Here is a 23,634-nt window from a genome sequence, read left to right as displayed (position 1 = left end):
GTAGCAGTTGAGTACACTTTATTAGTAAACCTTCCCTGGATGTGGCCCCCAGTGAATGGGGAATAACCTGACCACATTGCAAGGAAGAGGGTGGGACAGGGAATTGCCAGATAAACATTATATCAATGAGCTCAAGGTGATTGTGTCGTTGCTTACGGATGTTGTTATTTCTTTAAATGTGCAGAGTGGCAAATAGATTAATTATTTTTCATATAAAAGCAAGTATTTGACTGGACACTGATTTACTGATATTTCTGTGTGCACTTTGAGTTATGAGTCATGTTACCTACCCTGCACCTACACTTTCCTCAAGAGAGCTTCTGACTGCTCGTCCACAGCTACAGCTGAAACTCAAGTGCTGACGGGGTACTTGGCCCAGTTGCTCAGGATTCATAGTAGGATGGGCCCAGTAGCCTATGTGTGCCCCATGGCTGTCTGAAATGAGTCCTACCTAACACAGGAGGCATTTATGTCCTCTGTCAGTGCTGGACATTTCCAGTTGGAGACCATTTTCCAATGTTCAGACTTGGCTGATGATGCGCCAGTCACATCACATTGCATCCCTTCCCAAAAATATGAACCTGCACACTACTGCTCCAAGCGGATATTTACAGACAAATGTGTGTGTTAAAACACATTTTGTATATGCACGTATCTGTTTTGTGACTCAGACCACATATGAAATGTCCTTTATTTCTACCTACATTAGCATAGGTAAAGGAAAAGAGTGGGTATCCTTTCTATGCATGTGAAATATAGCTGCATGGGCAAAATGATTGCCACCACTCAAACATCCATCAAAGGGGTGAACAGTGTTCACGGTTTTTTATTCTGAACTTTCTCTCTCCTGCAGTTCATAGCCATTAGCAAATAGGAAGTCATTCATGATAATGTGTTATGTAGTCCACTTACGAATACCACATATTCTTTGGCATAAGGTTGGCGTTTACAATAAATAATTTAAATTTATTAATATAGTTGTTTAAAGAAGCAGTCTTGTGAGCTTTTTTTGGGCAAATAAATCTTTGTTAACTTTGTATACCATTTGGCATGGAATATCCTATCCCATTTATTATATGTGTTGGTGGACATGCTGTGGGCACGTTTTGCAAATGGGACTCTTATCATTAATAAATATGGGTATTTAGTGACTGCGTGTTTGTATGTTGTCTCTGATACCAACACATGCTCAATTTGAACTGTTTTTGTTTTAGCATTACATGTGTATGCGTTTTTATACAATCTTGTCAATTCATGTTTTTTTGTGTGTTGTTTTACATTCTCTTTATATACTTCATGAGGGTATGTCACCTTTTGCTGAATTCATATTTCTCAGTTCAGTCGTCTTTAGCTCCTTCCTCATGCCTGATTTACCGATTTACCAATATTTGTACAAAAACTCATAAAACAAGTTGTGAAAGCTGGTTGCCCAAGGAAAGAAGAAACTATGAATTTAGGTGCAGGCGGATTTTCTGCCATGTAGAAACCACATTATTACAGACTACCCAACATTAAATCCATCACCCTCAATGGGGTTTTGATCGTTCTTGTATTCGCCTCCTCTATCAGGCATGCAGAGAAGCCACTGTCAGTGGACTGACTACATTTATACTGTGGACTACCCTTACGTATTCTTGCTCTTGGCTTGAATAGGTCTCTTGACTATGTGGTGAGGTATACTACTGCTTGGCCCCTCCTTTCAACCTTTCTTGTTGACCACTAAATTTGGGGGCAGCCCTTGAAAAAGATTTTTCACCTTTACAAAATTCCGCTCAGATTTTAGAAACCTTAGATCCTCTAGCCAAAGCACAACTTGTGTCAATTTACTGCCTTGAAACAGGGAATCTGGTTGACTGTAATGCAAGGACCGTTTACGCATTAATATGAGGATGGTGCATTCTGAGTTGCGACCCATCCACTGACAATGTAGGATTATTTGTTGTATTAGTGAGTTCCTATCCTGCCTTTTACCATGAATGGATACCCACAAGAAATCTACACTGTATATTTGAAACACTTTATTAAAAGTAATATCCTAATCTACTGCAGATAATGTGTATGAATTTCACTACAACTATAAACACAATAGTGACAATGAAAGCAATGAATAAGCAAAACATTATAAAGACTCGTATCATTGTGATGGTACTTCAGCAATCTATTGCATCCAATGATGGAACTAGACCGCTAAACCCTTCACCTTTGCAGCTTTCTTTTGCCCACGGGACCCCCACCCTTGCCTGTTTGCTTGTCCGGGTGGGGCCGGAGTCCCAGGACAACGTCGGACACCATCCAGCTCTTTCCAGCAGCACCAGCCAGCAGATAGGTGGACTACAGCTCCCCGTGTGCAGTGCGAGCACAGACAGCTGCCGCCAGTGAGGGTGTGGCGCCTGACAATCCACTTACAGCGCTGCCTCTCCCCCTGCAGCACGGGAAACCAGGCTGCTAAACCCTTCACCTTTGCAGCTTTCTTTTTCCCATGGAACCCCCACTTCCTGTTTCCTTGTCCTGGTGGGAACGGAGTCCCAGGACAATGTCGGACGGCATCCAGCTCTTTCCAGCAGCACCAGCCAGTAGATAGGGGGACTACAGGTCCCAGTGTGCAGTGCGAGCACAGACAGCTGCCGCTAGTGAGGGGGAGGTGCCTGACATCGCGCTTAAAGCACTGCCTCTCCCCTGCGTCGTGGGATGCATGCAGGCCGCAGCCAGTCAAATAACGGGCCAGTGGCAGGCCGTCCTTGCCCGTCATTGCCAGGAAGAGGCAGGGCAGAGCCACCCCTCTTTCATCGTCCATCTACCAGTTGAAGTTGAAAAAAGGTGTGGGCACATCCCGGACATAAGAGGTACTGTCTGCTTGTCCCCCATACCTGTATTCATACGTGGAGGAACTTTGGACGTTGCTTGAGAATCAGTGCAGTAAATCTGTAAAGTCCTTACACTTAGTAGAAAGTGCATGGAAGGTGGAGGAGTGGGGGTAGATGATGGCTATGCTAACAGTTCTCGCAAAGGGAAAAATGTCAGAAGGATAACAAAGCATGCTGGCAGTAATTGCGCACTTGACCAAATAGATACATTAATTAAGGAATGCAAAGACATTTTAGTATGTGAGCCAAGTTTGCATTTAGATAGGGATTTGGTCCCCCCAATACAGCCCAATTGGGGAGAGAAAGCCCGCCCAAGGGTCCTGCTCTTCCTGCCATGTTCCTTACGCACAGGAAAGGTTTGAAAGCTACTGGGGGGGAGAGAGGAGTGAATCCAGCGAAGCTGAACGACTTGCCTTGCAGTACTGATAGTCCCCCACCAACTGACGGCAACCACCTCCATACTTGTGAACCCACAGTATCCTGTTCAAATAGGTATGCTCTACTGTCAAACACTCAGGGGGAGAGTAGTACACAGCTACCTGACCGACCATCAGAAATAATTGTAAACCCAGCTACAAACCATACATTAGCTCTCCAGGATCTAGTGCAGGTGATGTACTCACTGCGGGATTAATTAGGATCCCTGAGATTATTGATTGATAATCTAACTTCCATGGTTAGGCTCTTGTCAGATGGCGGGGCCTGAAACTAAGACAACGCAATCCTGAGAGATAATAACTCTGTTCAATCAAGTCTAAGTAGTGCTCAGGCAAAACTATCAGGTGCCCTACATGCTTGTGGGCTGCACAATGCTACTGCTTCCTACAGTGAGGTGAACAAACACAAAAAACCTATAGCACTACCTTCTATCACAAATGGAACACCACCCGTTATACCAAACAGTAAAAGGTCCCTTACTGAGGAAACCACGAGAGAGTACCCACTACCTAATAGGAGTAGGAATACCGGCCCACTTGCAAATCAACGATATAACATTGGGGAAGGAAGCGGGGTTTTGAATGCAGGTAAATACCCAATAATAATAAAATGTGCATGACACATGTTCTTAAATTAGCTCCAAACAGAAGCTATGAAAGTGCAGACTTCTTGACCAACAAAGCAATCCACTGGTTATGCCATGTTAGGGGATGCCAATCTGTGATCAGGGGAGACATCGTAAAGGCGTGCAGGCTCACCTCCACCACTGAACAATTTGATTGCATTGAACTGACATTTCAGAGGGAGGAGTTGGCTGAAAATCTGTTTGCCCTTGAGTTTAGAACTAGCCCCCCAGCATATTCTTCCATTCAGCTAAGGACGTCCCTGCCAGGTATGCAGGTTAACCAACACCCTGGGCAGCATGTGGAAGGCAGGGTGGTGAGCTCCACGCTAGAATGTATTGACTGACTGACAGGAGAACACAAACAAGGGCCATGTACCAGCAGGGTGAATGATTTAGCTGCCCCTAGGAATAACCACCAACCTATAATTCCTAATACTACAAACAGATCTGTAAAACCTACCGAAACATGATTCCTGCATATTCCCTGTCCAGAGTTCCAGTACCAGCCTAGCAATAACTCTGTGGGGCCCATAAATGACTCAGTGCATATTTGCTATGCCTCTAAAAGGGGCTCATTAATATCATGGAATATTGCATGTCTGAGTTCAAAATTTACAACACCTAAATGGCTTACTTTTGTCAATTGATTTGATGTCTGTTTTTTTCAAGAGACATGGCTTTTGGCACCACAATTCTGTGCAGGTTATACAAGTTTTCACGTCCCAGCAACTAAAGGAGCAAAAGGTCGACTGGCAGGTGGCCTAACCATATGGATCCGACAAGAACTAGGTCTTAGCATCAAGGAATTACCATCCATGAGCAATGACATTCAGGTGCTAAGGGTAAACCTAGGCCCCCTAGGGAACATTGATATCTACAATGTCTGAGGGGGCAAGTCCCAAGTTTTAGCGGCTTTGGACAAACTCCTCAATCTTTACTCAATGGACACCAACATTATTATTGCGGGCGACCTAAACACAACTTTTGAACCGCTCACCACCCCAGATTAACACCTTACTGATGATGAAGATGCCCAATGGGGAGTCCCAAAACTAGAACTCCACCCAGTAAAAAAAATGAGGTGGTCATTGAGATTAATACTATTTGTTTAGAAAAGGGGCTAAGGGCATTACATGGTAGGATGCTCCAAGATAGACTTGGGGCTAACACTTTTAATAACGGGGATGGCAAGAGTAGGATAGATTATATCCTCTTGAGTGTGAAATTTTGCCATACAATTGATGACATGGCAGTAAGGGATCGTCCCGAAAGTGATCTTACTCCCATGTGTGTAACCCATGGATGGTGGACGTTTGAGGCACCGCATGGTGGGAAGATTGCATTGCATTCTCAGGATGTAGTCCCCACCAATGACATGAGACGGCTCAAATGGTCACGCATAATCAAAAACCCTGAGTCCTTGGGCAACATCAACCAAGATGTTGATAGCACTATATTAGAGATAGAGCCGATCCTGTTCTCCAATGGGGACCTGGAGCACTGTTACATGATAGATTCTCTGCTTGTATGAGATCCCATTTTTTAAGCGCTCTAGACCAAAGAAACAAGCTGACCTGAAACCCTGCCGCTGGTACAACAAAGAATGCAGACAGGCAAGAGCTTTTCTGGGGAATGCAATCTAGGGTGGCGAAATGGATATTGTACGCACAGCTAGGCAAGAATATAAACACACTATATATAAAGCTAAACGCTCATGGGATGAGCAAAGATGGCAGGACATTAAAGAACCTAGCTCAAAGAACAACAGCAAATTATTCTGGAGCATCATAAAATGGGGCAGAGGGAGCCAACCTGACTAACCACAAAATCATGTTTCGCAGGAAGACTGGGTCAACCATTTTAAACCTCAATATACTTGTAGTTCAACCATGAAATATAAGGAAGACCCTAGGCATGTGTTTTATCCAGATGAAGCTTTTAATCTTAATAATGCTTTATTGGCTCTTGGAGCAGTGGTTGGTGGCAGAGCATCGGTACCGGATGGTGTTCCCTCTGATGTGTTCCTCTATGACAAACCAAGATGGGGTAGATATATTATGTTGGTGGCTAATGCAGTGGCTGAGAATATCGCCAGGAGGTTTATTTTCCACGCCTGCGATCGGCAACTTGATGTTGCTGTTAGCGAACGAGGAAAAAGTCTCACCAGGATGTTATTTTGATCGCTCGCGGTCGCCAACTTGATATTGAAGACATCGAGCAAGCAATAAATGCCTGCTACGCTACACATTTTTGCACTGTGCTATGAGCAATTCACATAGCACGTAGTTGCGCAAACTACGCTTCGCGAGCGCAGCATAGTCCTACACCCAGGGTTAATTGAAAGCCCTTTCTACCAACAAAATGTAAACAAACTTAGTCCCCTAATGGACTTCTTTGAAGACACTTGTTTTAGCACACTGAATTGCTCCAACACAGACGCCAACCCAAATTCCAAATACCATGTGGAATGTTCATGACAGCATCTTGGTACAGGAAACCAAAACAAACAACGCAGTGGAAAGATGGTACAATATCCCCCAAAGCAAACAAACCAAAATAATGTACGACATGCTACAATTTAAAGTTAAACTCTTCATAAATACCAAAGGAGTAGATTATGTAAAAATTATAGCCAAAAGCATATTTTAAAATAAATGTTAACCTGCCAAAGTCCTCAAAATGTATGACAAACTCTAAACCAACATACCAAATCTTTTTTTAAATAATTAACACCATATTTGAGTAAATAAGTTAAACTATTTTTTAAAATCACTATGTTAATAACGACTGATATAATAAATATATATATAAATTATTTTTGAAAAATGTACTGTCAAAAAACAAAACAGATTAAAGAAACTCAATCCATCACATAAAATATTTACAACACATAAGCTGAACAATTCCACCTAACAGTCACTTACATTTGGCATAACCAATATAAGATCACATTACCCACCTAAAATAAATGAAATAAATAAAACTTAGTGCCCGATTATGCGGTCAGGCAGATTGCCACATACTGGCGATCTATGGTAGTCCGTTCAACATCTCAGGCTGTGGTCCGACGCACAATGATAGGGTCGGTTGTAGCACAGTGGATGGAGGGACTGACTGACGCCTCCGACAGGCTCAAGGAGCACATTGGAGCATCAGTCGAAGCGTAACCCCTACAATGGGGGCAGTGTCAGTTGAAGCACTGCCTCAGGGTTTATGATGTCCCTTTTCCCTTTCCCTTTACACGGCAGGAAGTGTCCGCTGCTGGTTGGGGTAACTCTGCCACCAAAACTCACCATAGCGCGGGGACACGCCGGTGCGCTTAACCAGGCGTTTTATAAATGACCTTAGCATGAAGGGCTCCCCAGATAGTGGTCCTAAAATCTCTTTTCACGAGGACTCAAGCTGTACCTCACTGATGAGGCACTGAAACCTGCGAGGAGTTACTTGCATTTCATTCAGAGATTATATGTCCCAGGAATTCAAGCTATATGGTTGCATGGAAGCAGAGTAAGATTGTTTGCTTATGGATGATCACTATTTGTAGATCTATCATTATACAATGAGCAAGAGGCACCACTGGACCTGGAAAAGTAGGTGTGCCTCAGTGACATCATTTGGCGAGTCCTGAGATGGCCGTCAATTTGTCTCTAACTGGTAGACACCAAACATTAAACCCCTCATTGGCCTTGGCTACTAGCTGCAGGTATACATTTTTAGAGTGTAATAGCTCCATCAATAGTAATACCTATTAATCATACTGACTGAATTAGCTCAAGGCCTGCAATGACCAGGGACCCCATTGTGGTTTCTGTTTATGTATGTTAAGATGCCCCGAACATTAAATGCATGTTTACAATAATGATTGTGAGTATTGGAAGATGTGTACACTGATGATATTACTTGATCCCTGTTGGTTTCCTTTCATTAAGTGTTACCATTAGCAGATCACACACATCTATAGGTTGGTAAGCATCATGATGCCAATAGAAGACAACATGTATAGTCTATCCCCACTTTCTTCCTCTCCTGCCTCGTTGTTTCCAGGGTGTGTCTAGAAGAAATAACAAGAGTACACCTAGTCATCTGCACCATCATAAAGCCTGTAAAAGGGCAAAGGGTTTAATTCCAAAAATCCTATCTGGGCTTGAAAAAACTGACCCAATAGTGTTTGACAGATATCTCAACCTTTTATGGGTGCACACCTTATCAGTGGAATGTTTCTGATCTGTCTGTGTGGCTGTGAGATGGAACAGCACGTGCAACTACCACGCATGCCTTTAATTTGCAATCAGAACAACGCATGTGTCATTACCATGCATGCATTTACAACGTCGTTTTTACCACACCTATGGCTTTACCGCACATGCCTTTATCATGAAAATGTCATAGTAAAGGCATGGTTGGCAAAGACATATGCATAGAAAAAATGTCATTTGTCATCACTCATGTTGCATAGTGCTGGCTGCCAGAGCAGTTATCGGATCCAAGGAGCAGCACGCACCATTTGCCCAAGGTAAACAGTGCAACAGCTGAGGTCATTCAGGCCAAGAGCCACAAGGGAACAGTAACAATTTCCAAGGTGGAAAGAGGAGAGTAGTGTCTTATAAGTCACAGCCGCAGCACTCCCCACCTCAGAGTGTGGTAACTTGAAATCTCTCTGCAGTGGACCTCGGATGCAGATATTATAAAGACAGCTCTGAGAGACTACAGCTTCAGCAAGGAGAGCGGTCGGCCTGAGCAGTCACTTCCCTGTGTTAAACATTTGGATACCTTCCAGTCGGAATACAGACATAATATCGACAACAAAAATTATCGAGGTAGTTAAATATCGAGTTTAAAATATCGAGTAGACAGAATACAGATAAGACAAAATATAGACTACAAAAATATCAAATAGAAGGACAATAATATCGAATCAAAAATATAGAATCGACAGAATATCGAATGGACAGAATATAGACAACAGAAATATTGAGGGAGAGAATATAGACAACAAAAATATCGAGGGACAGAATATAGACAACAAAAATATCGAATTTTAGGTAAGTAACTAAGTCAATTTATGGTATTTAATTTTTGCATAATATAATTCTGGAGCAGGTTGTGGGTTTATAGGGGAATAGGGTGGGAAGTAATTTAATTATAATTTTTTAAATATTTTAATTTATTGATATTTATGTACAATTATTTGTTAAATTAATTATTAATTGGCAATTCATTAAAATATAATTGGTAATTAATTTTTATTAATTGATTAATTGATAATTATGTGAATTTTATTTCTTTATTTTCTGGAGCGGGTTGTGGGTTTATAGGGGAATAGGGTGGGAAGTATTTAATTATAATTAATTAAATATTTTAAATTATTGGTATTTATGTACAATTGATTGTTAATTAATTATTGATTTAAAATTAATTAAAATATAATTGGTAATTCATTTTTATTAATTGATTAATTGATAATAATGTGAATTTTTATTTATTTATTTTCTGGAGCAGGTTGTGGTTTTATAGGGGAATATGGTGGGAAGTAATTTAATTATAATTAAATAAATATATTAATTTACTTGTATTTATTCACAATTAATTGTTTATTATTTTTAAATTGGCAATTAATTAAAATATAATTGGTAATTATTTTTTACAAATTGATAATTATGTTAATTTTATTCATTTATTTTCTGGAGTGGGTTGTGGGTTTATAGGGGAATAGGGTGGGAAGTAATGTAATTATAAATAATTGAATAATTTTGTTTGTATTGGTATTTATTTAGATTTATTTGTAATTTATTTTGTAATTGGTAATTATTTAATTTTAATTGGTAATTCATTTTAATTAATTGATTAATTGATAAATATGTTAATTGTATGTATTTAATTTTTGTAGTGGGTTGTGGGTTTATAGGGGAATTGGGTGGGAAGTCATTTAATTGTAATTAATTACATTTATAAATATATAAATTGGTATTTAAGTATTTGAATTAATTGTTAATTATTTTTAAATGTTCTAATAATATATTGTTATTTGTAAATATTTTGTATTAATAGGTAATTATTTTTTAGTAATTAAATTACTTTTATTATTTTAAATCGAACAATTATTATAATACCTTGAATTGGGAATTAATTTTATTTAATTTGTAATTGGTATTAATATTTAATTTATTTTCAAATATATATGAAGCATTTACTTTCCCTACTGTTGCACTCACTGGGGTGGGAATACTAATTTTTACCCCTATGCTATCCAATGTTTTCCCTACTGTTGCACTCTCTAGAGTGGGAATAGTAATTTTTACCCCTACGCTATCCAACGCTTTCCCTACTGTTGCACTCACTGGAGTGGGAATAGTAATTTTAACCCCTACTCTATCCAACGCTTTCCCTACTGTTGCACTCACTGAAGAGGGAATAGTAATTTTTACCCCTATGCTATCCAACGCTTTCCCTACTAATGCACTCACTGGAGTGGGAATAGTAATTTTTACCTCTACGCTATCCAACTGTTTCCCTACTGTTGCACTCTCTGGAGTGGGAATAGTAATTTTTACACTCCCACTATCCAACGCTTTCCCTACTGTTGCACTCTCTGGAGTGGGAATAGTAAATTATACCCCTACACTATCCAACGCTTTCCATAATTTTGCGCTCTCTGGAGTGGAAATAGTAATTTTTACCAATATGCTATCCAACGGTTTCCTTACTGTTGCGCTCTATGAGTGGGAATAGTTATTTTTACCCTCCCACTATCCAACGCTTTCCCTACTGTTGCACTTTCTGGAGTTGGAATTGTAATTTCTACCCCTACGCTAGCCAAAGTTTTCCCTACTGTTGCACTCTCTGGAGTGGGAATAGTAATTTTTACCCCTAAGTTATCCAACGCTTCCCTACTGTTGCACTCACTGTAGTGGGAATAGTAATTTCTACCCCTACGCTATCCAACGTTTTCCCTACTGTTGCACTCTCTGGAGTGGGAATAGTAATTTTTACCCCTACGCTATCCAAAGCTTTCCCTACTGTTGCACTCTCTGGAGTGGGAATAGTAATTTTTAACCTCCCACTATCCAACGTTTTCCCTACTGTTGCACTCTTTGGAGTGGGAATAGTAATTTTTTACCCCTACGCTATCCAACGCTTTCCCTACTGTTGCGCTATCTGGGGTTGGAATAGTAATTTTTACCCTCCCACTATCCAACGCTTTACCTACTGTTGCACTCTCTGGAGATGGAATAGTATTTTTTACCCCTACGCTATCCAACACTTTCCCTACTGTTGTTCTCACTGGAGTGGGAATAATCATTTTTACCCCTACGCTATCCAACGTTTTCCCTACTGTTGCACTCTCTGGAGTGGGAATAGTAATTTTTACGCCTACGGTATCTAACACTTTCCCTACTGTTGCACTCACAGGAGTGGGAATAGTAATTTTTACCCCTACGCTAGCCAACGTTTTCCCTACTGTTGCGCTCTTTGGAGTTGGAATAGTAATTTTTACCTCTACGCTATCCAATGTTTTCCCTACTGTTGCACTCACTGGAGTGGTTATATTAAATTTCACCCTCTCGCAATCCTACGGTAAAAATATTGTATATGTTTTGTTAATAATATGTATATATATATATATATAAACCACGAATCTTCACTACCTCCGATTTTCGGCGAAATGAAGACACGGACCCCAGGCTGTCGGTAAGGTAGATTTTATTAACCTCTCAGGCAACGTGTTTCGAGCAACTAGTGCTCTTGTTCACACACCATACACCTGGTCAGCTGACTATTTAAATACATTTTTTTAGTAGTGATGCTCCACCTCTCTGATGAGTCACGTGTTACCATAAACACAAACAAAATACTATTTGATACAACGCATGAATGCGGAGTGGGATCAATAAGGGCACAAAAACAATATTAATATATATATATATATATATATATATATATATAACATTTTTTTTGTATTTTAAAGTTACATTCATTATTTAATAATTGTACATTTATTTAATTATTTTAAGTATGTTTAAATTAATTATATTTATTATTATATTACTTTTAAATACATTTTAAGACATTTAGAAAATTCGATATTTTGACAGTCTATATTTTTGTACTTACCTGTTTGTAGATAGGCAGTCGATATTCTGGCATTCTCTATTTTTACCTCGATATTTTGCTAGGTCGATATTATGTCAGTGATCCCTTCCAGTCATCATCTGTGTGGTTGTACATCTGTCTGAGTCATTTTTACAGACCCCAAGTCTCTCGTATAAACTGTGAATGTCGCCCTGTATTTTCCTATTGCATTCTGGGACCCTGCCCCCCTTCCTTCCTGCACGAGAGTCCTTCGCAGCACTTTACCTCTTCTAGAGCAGGGCACAAGAAGCTACTCTTGCCCTTGGGTAGTGCAATTATCTTTCGGTCTTCCTCAGCTGCAGCCGCTACACAGCACTAGGAAGCAGAACACTGCTCACCCCCATAGCCTCAGAGTTTGGTGCAGAGACTCCAGACTCTCTAAATAGGGTTCTGACAGGCAGTGGGACAGGCTAGGGGAAAGAGGGGTTAGGGGTACACAGTATGACAGCACAAAGATAAGAGAACGGCACCTTTGTGAAAGGGGGGTGAATCAAGACTGTCATGACAGAACTTCCTCCCCAGCCTGCCACGAGATCTGGGGAGAACTGACAGAACAGCCTAGAGCCAGCTGAACTGGAGGCCGGTAAGCACCACAGAGAGCCAGGCCTAGTCTAGCAGGTGAGGCATCATTACTTTTCCGGCAGCTGACCTGCCAAATTCTGAGCCGCTAACAAGGTCATAACCACACATGACCAGTACCACGTATTCTTTTTCAACAACCATGCATGGCCGATTTTGTAGGTATACAGTCATAATATCGAGTACAAAATATAGAACGGGCAAAATATCGAGTTAAAAATATAGAATGGGCAAAATATCGAATGGACAGAATATAGACATCAAAAATATCGAATAGAATAGCAGTAATATCGAATCCAAAATATAGAATGTACAAAATATCGAAAAGGACAGAATATAGACAACAAAAATATCTATGGACAGAATATAGACAACAAAAATATCCAATTTTAGGTAAGTTAATATTTATTTTTTTATAATATGTAAGTGTTTTCTATGTTAGTATATGTGTTAAAAGTGTATTTTTATTTTATAATTTATTTTAATTAATTAATTTTATGGTATTTAATTTTTGCGTAATATAGTTCTGGAGCGGGTTGTGGGTTTATAGGGAATTAGGGTGGGAAGTAATTTAAATATAATTAATTAAATATTTTGATTTATTTATTGGTATTTATTTTGAATTAATTGTTAATTAATTTGAAATTGGTAATTAATTAAAATATAATTGATATTTAATTTTTATTAATTGATTAATTGATAACTATGTTAATTTTATTTATTTATTTTCTGTAGCGGGTTATGGGTTTATAGGGGAATAGGGTGGGAAGTAATTTAAATATAATTAATTAAATATTCTAATTTATGTATTGGTATTTATTTAGAATTAATTGTTATTTCATTTTTAATTGGTAATTAATTAAAATATAATTGTTAATTAATGTTTATTATTTGATTAGTTGATAATTATGTTAATTATATTTATTTATTTCCTGTAGCGGGTTGGGGGTTTATAGGGGAATAGGGTGGGACGTAATTTAATTATAATTAATCAAATATTTTTATTTATTGGTATTTATTTTGAATTAATTGTTAATTAATTTTTAATTGGTAATAATTAAAATATAATTGGTAATTAATTTCTAATAATTGATTAATTGCTAATTATGTTCATTTTATTAATTTATTTTCTGTAGCCTGTTGTGGGTTTATAGGGGAATTGGTTGGGAAGTAACTTATCCTACTATTGTGTTACTTATTCTGATTTCTGGGGTGATTGATGTTCCCATCATTTAGTGAATGTGAACAGAATTTAACCGTTGACTCTGACTGTATCATTGTTTTTCTATCTGTTGTGCTTTGTGTTCTTTGCACCATTCTATCCTCATTGTCTACTGTAAATATATTTGTATTTTAAGAGACAATAAAAGTCTTGCGTACTAACAGATGTAACTGAATATTGCCATCTTTATTGCAACTGTGATGACTGGATTGTACTTTACCCATCTCAGCGCCTCACCTCCTCTGTTCAAATAGGCCATGACTGCTTGTCTATGTGCATACAAGGAGACTTAGATGATCAACATGTTTTCACAAGGTACCTGGTGCCTTGGTTAGTGAGAAACCATTGCTCCATCCACATTGATACTACTTAGTGGTCATTGTAACTGTACAGGCTGTAAAAAATAGCTGACATATTTTGGTCTAGAACTACAATGAGTCTGGGCCTTAAACAACGTATTTTCCTTGCACAATTAATCTCCTACAGCGAAAGAGAATATGATTGTGGAAATTGGGGAAATTTAGAAAAGGCCCATAACTGCAGAGGCACTAAATGAGCACTGGAAGTTGAGCATTTTAAAATAAACAATATGAAATACATTTGTGCTTCTTAGTGACCCTGTACAGGTATAAGGTAATCCACAAGGAGAAAGCCTTCTTGAGACAGAATTAGTCCTTTGTACATCAGTGGGCCTTACCGTGCTCTCTGCCGCACTCCTACACATTATGGTCACCAAACTCTTCTAATATCTTACAGATTTAGAAACTGGAACAGGAGGTGCAGATGGCTAAGACAGAGGGGGTACAGAAAGATAATTAATTCAGTGTAAGAAGATACCAATAGTAAAGATGGAAATTGAGAATGAGAAAGATATGGAGCGTGCGATTAAGGTTGATCTGTTAAGCATAGAGCCGTCAAAAGGCATGGACTGATGAAGAGGGTAACTGATTGCCGGGAGTATAGAACCTGCCTTAAAGTGATTGGCAAGGGATTATTCTACCATTGAAAAGGTTTTGGAAGAGGAACAATGGCATTGTTGCATCACCCTTAATGAAAGGATTAGGCTCTGGTTGGCCCTGTGGTCCCTCATCATCTTTGCAGCTCAATGGAAATATTGAGCTGGCATAGGTAAATTAAGGAGCTTTTTTATCTAGTAGGTAATGGCATCATTGAGTTGGGGCAGGTGAAGATTGAGTTGTCACATGAACCTGGTGTAGAAGTGATACAAAGTGTCATGTACTACAATAACAGCTTAATATAACTAGGCTGAAAACAGTTATGTCTTGCTACAGCTCTGGCTTCTGGGGAGCCACCAGTCATTTGAATCTCACTTTATTCAGACTATGGATGGACCTGGAGACAACAAGAGTTGCAATTATGCCCTGCGTAGCCACACTGAATTGAATAAGTTGTGAAAGGAGGGAAGTTCTGGTGCTTTTGACAGTCCAAAGGTGCCCGATCCTGGTTTGTCCACCCAAGCCCAGACGTAGCCATCAGGGGAAATAGCTATGCTGTTCAGGGGACTTTGAGATGGTAAATTGCTAGTGCATCATCCGCATGCCCAAGTGGTTTTAGTGGGAGGCTGATTGTGCCAAAGTGCTACAGGAAGTTACAGATGACACTGGCACATGAGATACATTTGTGGGCCATCTCAGGGTTAAAAGGACTATGGAACATCTATTCCAGCACTTGTACTAGGATAGAATGGTTGTGAAGGTAGAACAAGTATGCCAGATGTGGCCCCCTAGAGGGAAAATCAGTACATCTAGTGCCCAAACAGAAGCTTCCTTAGTACCACTGCCAATGTCCAGTTTTCTGTTTCAGAGGGTAAGGGGTTTGAACATCCTCTTGGAGTCTCTGCCTATTGCCTACAGGATGAGGCCACAGAAGAGAAATGGTCCCAGACACTTCAACTGGGCTTTTTGATCACCTTACCGGGGTCATTTTACCCAAATCAAGACAGACTAATGACATGGTTGAATATTTACTGGGACATCGTATAAGGATGATTCTGCTCATACAACTCTGAGTTTGCTCAGGAGGGCTAAAAAATGCTTACCTCAGAGTCCATTAAGCTCCATGTTTCAGAAGGTAAGTCAGCTTTTATGACTTCAGGATTGCTTAATTGATATAGTGCCACTAAAGAGCTCAATTGTATGCTCCCTTTTGTTAATATTTGACCACAAAATGATAAATTGCTTTACGTTAGATTTTATAGACACTGGTCAAGCATCAGCCACAATCCTTAGCGGGGTGAACCACAAAAGTCACTAAATTAATCTGCGCTTGACCCAGGGTAGCTTGGCAATAAACGCAGGCAGGCTTACATTAGAGGGAATGTGTAAAGTATTTATGCAGCACACATATGGTAATAAAGTGAAAACAAAACACAAAAACATACCACACCAACATAATAGAGTAGATTTTAATACATAATTTGACACCAAAATGACAGAAATTCAATCAGTGGAACTGCAGTAATGAATTATAAAGGTTTTTAGAAAACACTAGTGCGTAAAAGATCGCATTACCCAAAAGAAATATATCTGACATCAATGGACCATGGGTCAGATGCAAGGCATGGATTGGACCCAATCAGCTCTTTCCAGAGGACTTAGAAGAACTTTCAAGAAAAGTTTTCTGAGAAGGTAAATTTCAGTGGGGCAAGGCTTCAGGTGTTGTTGGAGGAGGAAGTGTTGTGATTGGGGAGCTGCTAGATGAAGTTGAGATGAAGATTTCTTCATTTGGACTAATTCACTTTTTTGTAAGTTGTAATTCTACAGTGGAGCAAAGCAGGATCTATAGCTGATGAGAGTTCCAGGAGAACCACTGAACAGCATATGCTGCTTCGAAGAGCTTTCCTTATGTTAATGTTGTCTGGTCGTCCCATATCCAGAGCACTCTGGGGATGAGAAGAGGTTAAGCAAGCACAGATACACTCTAAAGAGTAATCAGACCAAGTAAAGCAGTCAGAAAGAGGGGTGGCATCCTGTCAGAGACCGGGTAAGCCAAAAGCTTGTCGCTGTCATGGTGGAGGTTTATCAATTAGAATAAGAGAGGAAGGAAGCGACGAGAGTGCAATATTTGTAATTGGCTATCTTAGCCCTGGCATAGGAGAACCTTCTGCTGAGGAGAAAAATATCAGTGATAGCCCTTGTGCTGAGAAGAAAAGGGCAACCCTTGCATTGAAAGAAATGAAGTTGGCCCTAAGGGAGATGAAAGATATAAGGTGAGCCAGAGAAAGCTAAACCTAGAGAGTCGCTATGTTCCATGCTCAGTATGCTTGGTTGAAGTAGCGAAGTGGTGAGTGAAGCATGACTTGAATTGCACACATTTCTAAAGTGCACAGCTACTCACAAAGAGTGTCCCTGGGCTGATTCGGTATGCCCAAAGGGGAGAGAACCGCAGATAAAAGCCAGTGTTCCCTGCTAACCTGTAAAGAAAAATGTCTTCAATTCCTTTTTAAACGTAGCTTCTTCGGGTATCCGTCTGAGGTAATCTGGGAGTTTATTCCATAGATTTTCTGTTATAACCATGAAGGAAGCACTTCCCCTCCACGGTTTCAAAAAGTGGGGGGAGACTATAAAACCAGCTGAGCTTGAGCGCAGCAATCTCGCTGGGCAGTTAGCCATAATGCAATCTTTTAAGTACTTAGGTCCCATATGGTGGAAGGTTTGATGCGTTACGGTCAGAGCTTTATACCTAATTCTCTAACGAACTTGCAGCCAGTGTAATTTAGCTTGATATGGAGAAACCGATGTGCATTTCCGAATTTCATATAATAAATGAACTGCCATATTCTGCATGACCTGTAGGTTCTGGATCAGATATTCCATGAGGCCAAGATACAGGACATTAGCAAAGTCCAGCCTGGATAAAATCATTGTTCTAACCACTGGGATTTGGGCCTCATATTTTTTGGAACATCGTTTTTATTGCAGTACCAAAAGTGATTGCATAGACATTACAATAATGTATAACATATCATTACAGCAGTATGGTATATAATCATTTTGTTATCATAAACAGAACGCACGGGCTTCCAGGTAGAAAGCCGATCGATGAGTGCTGGAAGTCCGTTCTCTGCTCCATCGTCCAATGTCTGTTTCTGAGAGCACAGGCTGGGATTTGGGCCTCATGAGGGAGCAAATAAAGAAACTTCCTCACATGCGGAAGATCCAAAAACAGGATTTTACCACAGCAGACACCTGTGCTCCAAATGCTTGCTAGGTATTGAACAGTACTCCCCCATTTCTTGCCACTGCCGTTAGTGGCGGTGATGGGGGAACACATCCAGGCCAGCCTCCACCCAGTCAGGAAGGAGATCTCATTCGAATAATATGAGGTGAGGGTAAAAGATGAGGGTGGGGAAGGCGATATTCAACATACCAAAAAAAGCTGTTCTTAGCTATGTGGTTGGTGATGACATATAAATCATGGTTATATAATTTGAATCTGCTTGGATTTACATGAAGTTGAGGGGTATAATTGGTGGACCATATCCTTGGGGAGGAAGGTAATTCTAACGTCAGATAGGACACAACACTAGGAATGTTCTCATGTGAAGGGCATTCTATTGAGGACGCTAGGGCTGATTCATGAGAAATACCTCATGAGATTGAGGGAGACCCCAAAAGACGCTCAATACTCATGGGAAGATGTTGTTCATGCCTTATTGAAGTCACTAGATGACTGAATAAGTAGCAGCAAAATATCAATTCATGATGGCCTATATAGTTTGATTTTAAAGGCACACGTCTTGAGAATCTGTTCCACAGATTTGTCGCAGCATTGAATGTTCACCATGCTTAGTGCCTTCAGAGAGTTTATGACGGAGACTAACATATGTGCCAACTCTGGTCCTGGTTTCTATGAAGGCAAAAGACCTAAACATTCCCAGCGTAGCGGTTAGGAATCTATTTAAAGTTATCAGCCATTTAGATATATTTGTTGTTTTATGTACCACTTTAGGTAATCAGAGCGAAGGAAGTTCCTTTCACTTTACGTTTCACAGGGATTCAGAACATTAATGTTTGGTGCGAAATCAAAATATAAACCAGTGTTTATTGAAATGTAAACTAAAGAAGTTAGTTTTCACTATGTCCAGAGTGTAATAAGCTATTTGTGAGTTGGTGTCGTTATCAACCCAATCAGACAAACAGCAGCACTTGGTCATTTCCAGAAGAAATGTGTTATCTACATCAGGGACTGGTGACAGGCATACTGGTCAAATGCACGGGTACATCATGATTTCTGTTGAATTAAGATTGTCCTTTAACTTGAAGATCAAGAATCTAGCCCTTTGTTACTCTCACCATGAAATACTCAGAGCAGTTATTAATGGTAAATATTTATCTTAGGCAGGGAGATTAGAAGAGTTCAGTCCAACACTGGTGAGGTTCAACCCTTACAAACAAGACAAACAAGTGACTGTTTCACATAAAGTAAACACTGTAAGTGTTATTTAAGACACAGTCTCTCCCAGAGATATGGTTGACTGGTATCTTCAGCAGCTGAAGAGCTAGAGTAGTATTATATTACTATCTTGGATAGTGCTAGTTGGTTGTTTTACACACTGCTTTTCAAGGAAAATTTAGCATTATTTAAAGACACCTCCAAGGTAACAACAAAATATAAAACAATGACTTACACAAAGTATCATGACAACATAATTACAAAACATAATTTGGCACAACAAAACAGAATTCAACACAAATACAGTAGAACTCAACACATAACTTTGCCTTCGATGTATGCACTAAGTACTTCATTAACTTCCCACAAAGAATATGAACGTGCACTAGTCAAAAATATTTTGCAACGCTGCCCCATATCACTCTGGAGAGGTAGCACCCAGCAAACCTTGAATTATATTCAGTCCATACTTGGGTTATCTCTAAATGCTGGGGTGTCATGGTGAGCAAATGAACGATGGATTAAACCCAGATCAATCACCTCCAGAACACCCAACATCCACAGACACCAGCACCTGCTCCCACGAAGAAACTGGACCAGAATCACTGACGACGGCTCACCTCCTCACTCAGCAACTCCCCCAAACCATCGCAGAATACGACAACCCCAACACCGCAGCCCAAACCCGGCACAGATGGATCTCCCCCCTCAAAAAAAACACCCACGCCAAGAAAGCCAGATGGTTTACCACAGAACTTCGAGAGTCCAGACACACTTGCTGCTGACACAAAAAGGCCTGGAGGAACACCAGTTCCACATAAGCCTACAAATAATTTTGAGCTGCCACCAATGCCCACCACCAACTCATCAGAGAAACAGGAAAAAAGGTGATTGAAGATAGAATCTCAACACACGCACACAACAGCAAAGAACTCTTCAACATTATCAAGGAGTTCACCCAACCCACCAGCAAGCCGACTGACATCCCTCCCTCACAGGACCTCTACGACAAACTCAGCACCTTTTACCACCACAAAATCAAGAGCATCTAAGGCAACTTCGATGTAGACAATCAACACACTGAACCCTCAACATCTACCCCCGACACCCTGAAGCCAGTGAGTGACAACCGGATAGCTCTCACCACTGAATACACACTGAAGACGATGAAGTCAATCCACTCCAGGGCCCCCATGGACCCCTGCCCCCACCACATCTTCAACAGAGCCGCCGACACCATCGCAGCCACGTTCCGCCACACCACCAACTGGCCGAGGTCAACCCCCTCCTGAAGGAATCCTCGACTGACCCCAACAACCTCAAAAACTACAGACCCATATCCCTGCTCCCATTCCCAGGGAAAGTCATTAAGAAAGCCGTCAACAGATCACATTCACCGAAGAGCACAACATCCTCGACTCCTCCCGATCCGGCTTCAGAAAAAAAACACCGTACGGAAACCGCCCTCCTCACCGCAACAGACGACATCTGCACCATAGTTGACAAAGGAGAAACAGTAGTTCTCATCTTCCTCAACCTCTCAGTGGTGTTCGACACAGTCTCTCCCTGCACCCTTATACACAGACTTCATGCAGGGATCCTGTATCCTCTCCTTTCTCTCCGGCAGAACTCAGCGGACCAGACTTCCCCCTTTTCTCTCAGACCCTGCACCGACAACCTGCGGAGTTCCCCAGGAGTCGTCCCTCAGCCCTACACTCTTCAAGGTCCACATGGTGCCGCTCACCACCATCGTCAGAACCTATGGACTCAACATTGTGTCATACGCAGATGACACCCAACTCATTCTCTCCCTTTCCAACAGACCCAACACCATCAGACACAACATTCGAGAAGGCATGGAAGCTGTCGCCAATTGGATGAAAAACAGCTGCCTACAACTAAACACCAACAAAACAGAAGTGCTCATCATGGGCCCGAACCCTGATACCTGGAACGACACCTGGTGGCCCCCGCCTTCGGAAGACCGCCCACCCCAACGGACCACGCACGCAACCTGGGAATCATCCTGTACTCCGAGCACAAAATGGACCACCAGATCAACTCCGTCTCTTCCTCCTGCTTCCACCCTCCGCCTCTTATGTAAGACCTTCAAATGGATCCCCCTTGAACACAGAAAGACAGTCACTCATGCCCTGGTCACCAGTTAACTCAACTACGGAAACATAGTCTACGCCAGAATAAACAAAAGACCTCACCGCAAGCTACAGAACACCCAGAACACAGCCGCAAGACTGGTCCTCAACCTCCCAAGACACTGCCACATCTCCCAGCGCCTGCAGACACTCCACTGGCTCCCCATCAAGGCTAGAGTCACCTTCAAGATGCTTACCCACGCACACAAGGCCCTCCACAACACCAGACTAGAATACCTGAACAGCCAACTGTTCAGCTTGGCTGACCATATGATCAGCCCAGCTCTCCTACGCCGTGATCCCCCACATCAGAAAGATCAGATCGGGAGGCCGCTCCTTCTCCTTCCTGGCGGCCGGAGCCTGGAACGCCCTTCCTTTCCACCTCTGACAGACCACATCACTCTTCATCTTCGCAAGAAACCTGAAAACCTGGCTCTTCGAGAGACCCCCTCCTTGATGGACTGGAACCTGCACCCCCCCACCACCAGCACCTTGAGACCCTTATGGGGGAGAAGTCATGCTTAACAAACCCATGATTGATTGACTGATGTATTGGGGGTGAGTGGTTGAAAAGCTTCAGCACTCCATCCATCATTTTGTTGTATTCTTAAATGCTTGGCATTTAGCCTGTTTAAATACTTCAGCGTCACACATAATTATTTTAAAAAATGGGTGAAAGCACCCTTCCTTTTTACTTCAATATTTATTTATTGGATTTTCCAGCTAGTAAACAATCAAGAATCTTGTATAAAGGAACAGTGTGTACACAGAAGTCAATACAGTATTGACAGTTACATATCAATCAGTGATAATCAACAAGAATTAAATAACTAAGGTCTATTGCCCCAGCTGCCATAAATACCTTCTCCACAGCAGTACATAGAGTCCACGCCACTGATGTATCCCATTAGGTTCTAGGTACATAGGAGTGTCATCCAATGCCCTCTCCGTGTAAAACGCATACTGCCCCTCTTCATTTGGGCTCCTCCACAAAGCACTATTCCATGGGTGATCCCAAACATTTTAAAGATCCAGGGGCATATGTACAACAAATTAACACCACACTAGTGGCACTTTTCTGCTGCGGCGCTGAATTTACAAGCTGTCACTAACAGCCGTTAGCAACAGCTTTCTGGCGATAGTCGCTGCATCCAGCATCACCAACAATGTTAGCGATTACTATTGCTAATGATATGCACTGTAGGCGTTCCCGTGCAAAAACGCATGCTACCCTTTTCACAATATTTTCAAAGATCGCCCGGACCTGGGATATATGAAAAAAACAGCCACTAAAGCCCGTTATTGTCTGGAACTTAAGACCAGAGAAAAGGTGATCTTAAAAACGGTGAAAAGTAACAGTACATAAGGAAGACTATCCCAGAGCCTCATCTGAAGACTCACTGATGCCATGGAGGCACAACTCATGCAGTTTGGAGCACCAGGAAGGCCAAAACAACCTCTGCCACCTCCCCAGGACCACCATGGAGGAAGCGCAGAAAAAGACAGAGGGTCCATCACCCACGCCTCAACCTCACAGACCTAAAGCCAGAGGATGTCATTGCCCGATGGCTACAGGCACCAACACAGCAGATAACTAACATCCCTATGCAGACAATGCTGCTGGCTGTGCTGCACATGTTGGCCTCTGGAACCTTCTAACCAACAACTGCCAAAATTGCTGGAGTCTCACACTCAGCCCTATCAAGGTTCCTCTCAACTGTCTTGGGTGGCATCATCAGCCTGATACCCCAGCACCTACGCTTCCCCAACACTGTGCAGGAACAGCTTGAGACCAAGCAAAGCTTTTATTCCATAGATGGCTTCCCGCAGGTGTTGGGGGTTATTAACTGCACACATGTCCTACTTGTGCCCCCTGTGGACACTGCACCACAACAGAAAGTAAACACATTCCGTCAATGTGCAGGCATTAATGGACCACTGTGACCTGTTCACCAATGTGGTAGCCAAGTTCCCAGGGAGTGTTCATGATTCCTACATCTTCTGACAGTCCATCATCAACCAGCAGTTTCAGGATGGCACATATGGAAATGCAGTGCTTGTTGTACTAACTGAACACAGATGCAGAAAAATTCCTAGGACGTCTAGGTATGTCAGTGTACATATAAGTCGTGAGTTTTTATGCTTGTTTTATTTTTGTGATTACTTGTATATTTTTGTCAATATATTGCTTTATTTTGTGTATTATGC

This window comes from Lissotriton vulgaris, chromosome 1_1 (genome assembly GCF_964263255.1).
Source record: "Lissotriton vulgaris chromosome 1_1, aLisVul1.2, whole genome shotgun sequence".
NCBI classification, from domain to species: Eukaryota; Metazoa; Chordata; class Amphibia; order Caudata; family Salamandridae; genus Lissotriton; species Lissotriton vulgaris.
This window is presented reverse-complemented; position numbering follows the sequence as displayed.